The following is a 3,526-nucleotide window of genomic DNA, read 5'->3' as shown; positions in this document are numbered from 1 at the left end:
GCACCACCCGTGTGGCCCCATCCTCTGTCACATGTGGATGCTGCAGGGTGGAGGGTGCGGACAGAGTGGGATATCCCCGCGTCAGGCGGGGCTGGACCATAACCCCGATAGGGAGCCCGGGCGGAGTCTGGAATCAGAGCGAGGATGTCGGCCGCTCCTGGAAGGCTGTGGGGGAAGGCAAGCGCTGGGGGCCTCCTCCCTGTGGAAGCAGCACCCCGGGGTGGGGGCAGCTGCCCCTGCCACCTGTTCCCATAAGCTCGCTTGCACCCAGCCCGCCTGGAGGCTGTTCCTCCAGGTGGCGCTGTCACAGCCCAAGGGCCTCAGGCTGTCAGGATCTGGCTCTAGGGTTTGGCCCTAGCTTTTCGGCTGGGGGGCGTGTGGGACCCAGCCCACGCAGCAGGCGTGCCACAGCTTCACAGAGCCCTATGCAGGTGCGGGTGGGTGCCAGCCTCACCCACCCCTGCATCACTGTCCTTTTCTCTTTAAATTGATGTTTTATTGCATCCTCCTATGATGGAATCCAGTAGGATCCCATGGCTATTGTTAGGCACAGAAACACAGACCCCTGGGGCCGGCTTCAGGGCGTAGCTGGTAAAGCCGCCGCCTTTGCAGCACCTGCATCCCACAGGGGCACCAGTTTGAGTCCTGGCTGCTCCACCGCCAATGCAGCTCCCAGCTAATGGCCTGGGAAAGCGGCGGAAGATGGCCCAAGTGCTTGGGCCCCTGTACCCATGTGAGAGACCCCGAAGAAGCTCCTGGCTCCTGGCTTCGGCCTGGCCCAGCCCTGACCATTGTAGCCATGTGGGGGAGTGAACCAGCAGATGAAACACGTCTCTGCCTCTCCTTCTCTGTAGCACTGACTTTCAAATAAATACATCTTACACACACACACACACACCCCTGCTAAGTCAGGCTTGTATGACTTGAGCACGGCTCTTTTTTTTTTTCTTCTTTTTTTTTTTTTTTTTTTTGTAATTTAAAAAAATTTATTAAAGTGGCAGAGCAATGGAGAACTTCCACTGCTGGTTTGCTCCTGAAACTCCCCCAGTGCCCATGGCTGGGCCATGGCCACAATCCGGGTCTCCCATGTGGGTCCTGGGGACACAGTTACAAGAACCATCACCACTGCCACCCAGGGTGTGCCCGAGCAGGAAGCTGGAGTCGGGAGCAGAACCAGAGACCTGAGCCAGGTCTCGCTGCGACCACCCAGGTCCTCACTGTGACCGCTCCACCCATCCCTCCCAGCACTGCTCTCAGTCCATTGTCCTGCTGGCCTGGGCGGTGGCCCGATCTTGTGGGCACATGATCGCACTGTTTCTGTCTTTACTTCAAGTTTGCTTCGTCCAGTGAATACGGTTCGTGGCTCTTTGCCTGACTGCAGCTTGGTACGCGTTTCCAGCACCATGACTCGTTTTAACTGACACCGTCACGTTTTCTTTCCACCTTTTTCTGCTCCGAGGGTTCCACGTTCACCTCCACGACGGCCCTGGCTCTCACGTCACCAACCTGAGACATGACTTGCTTCAGTGTGATCTGCCGTTGTGGCATGGGGGCAACTTCGGTGGTGGCCTCCGGATCTCTTTTTCTAAGATTTGTTTTTTATTTATTTGAAAGGCAAAGTTACAGAGAGAATTTTCCATCCGATGGTTCACTCCCCAGATGGCCGCAATAGCCCGAGCTGTGCTGATCTGAAGCCAGGAGCCAAGAGCTTCCTCCAGGTTTCTCACATGGGTGCAGGGGCCCAAAGGACTTAGGCCATCTTCTACTGCTTTCCCAGGCCATAGCAGAGAGCTGGATCGGAAGTGGAGTGACCAGGACTTGAACCAGCACCCATATGGGATGCTGGCGTCACAGGTGGTGGCTTTACCCACCATAGCACCAGTCCAGATCTTGACCAGAGGTGAACTCTCTGAACCCTGCTGCCAGACTTAGCTCTCTCTTGGGGGATGTACAGGGAGCCACGGGGCCATGGCACAGGTCACAGAGCGAGGCCCAAAGCCTTCTGCACGTACTCCTGTGCCCAGCTGTGGGGAGCAGCGGGTCTGGGGGACGGGCTCTCCCAGCCACAGTGCAGCCACCTCCAGTGCCACCGTTGCTGACCAAAGGCATGGCCCAACCTCAGCATCCCTGGCGTGCAGGCACGTGCTGCCACCCCAGGCAGGCCTTGGGACAGGAAGGAACCTGGACGTGGTCAGGGACCCTCATGCCTGCGGCAGCCTTTTTGAGGGTCAAAGCAAATCGTGCAGAAGTGTGTGTATGGGGGGGTACGTTCTCGCCTTGAGCTACTTGAACGTGGACTTAGTGGCCATGGGCCAAGATTCGTGACAGGTCGTCCCCCTGTGAAACCATACACAGCTCCCTGCACCACTGTTGCTGCCTTCAGGGGGCCAGCCTAAGATATAGAAATTTCCAGAGGGGGCAGTGCTGTGGCCTAGCAGGTATAGCTACTGCCTGCAGTGCCGGCATCCCATATGGGTGCTGGTTCGAGACCCAGCTGCTCCACTTCCGATTCAGCTATGGCCTGGGGAAGCAGTAGAAGATGGCCCAGGTCCTTGGGCCCCTGAACCCACGTGGGAAGACCCAGAGGAAGCTCCTGGATCCTGGCTTCAGATCAGCGCAGCTCCAGCCATTGTGGCCAATTGGGGAGTGAACCAGTGGATGGAAGACCTCTCTGTCTCTCTCACTCACTCACTCTGCCTCTCCTTCTCTTAGTGTGTAACTCTGACTTTCAAATAAATAAATCTTTAAATAAATTTCCAGGCTGTTCAGACTTGGAGAGGAGCTACAGCTTTGCAAAAAATAGGGGCATTGGGTGTTCATTGTACACAAGGTTTGTTTTAAAGATTTATCTGTGTTTATTTGAAGGACAGAGGGAGGGAGGGAAGAAGCGGGGGGAGAGGGAGAGAGAGAAAAGGAGAGAAAGATCAGTCTTCTGCTGGTTCACTCCCCAAATGGCCGCAATGGCCAGGGCTGGGCCAGGCTGAAGCCAGGATCCAGGGTCTCCCACTTGGGTGCAGGGGCCCAGGCACTTGGGCCATCTTCCACTGCCTTCCCAGGTGCGTTAACACAGAGCTGGATTGGAAGTGACGCAACGGGGACTTGAACCGGCGGTCCGCTATGTATTGCCGGCGTTGCAGGCAGTGGCTTCACTCACAATGCCACAGTGCTGGCCCAAGATGAAATCGATGGGGAGGGAGTTGGGTGCATGAGGGAAGCTGCTGCGTGGGATGCCAACGCGCCGTGTCAGAGTGCCTGGTCCACGTCCCGACTCCGCTTCCATTTCCGGGTTCCTGCTAACGGGCACCCTGAGAAGCAGCAGGCTCTCTGCCACACACGCGGCAGACCCAGGGTGGGTTCCGAGTTCCTGGCTTTGGCCTGGCCCCGCTCTGGCAGTTGTGGGCACACTGAAACAGGAGAGAGACCTCTCTCTGACTCTCAGAACAACAGAAAAGTAAACAAATAATTGTTTTAGAAAGAAGAGAGACATTCTTTTGGGTATAGCCACAAACACAGGGCGGCTGGCAGC

This window comes from Oryctolagus cuniculus, chromosome 19 (assembly GCF_051225735.1).
Source record: "Oryctolagus cuniculus isolate XC-2025 breed Fujian yellow rabbit chromosome 19, ASM5122573v1, whole genome shotgun sequence".
Classification (NCBI taxonomy): domain Eukaryota; kingdom Metazoa; phylum Chordata; class Mammalia; order Lagomorpha; family Leporidae; genus Oryctolagus; species Oryctolagus cuniculus.
Note: the sequence above shows the minus strand (reverse complement) of the source record.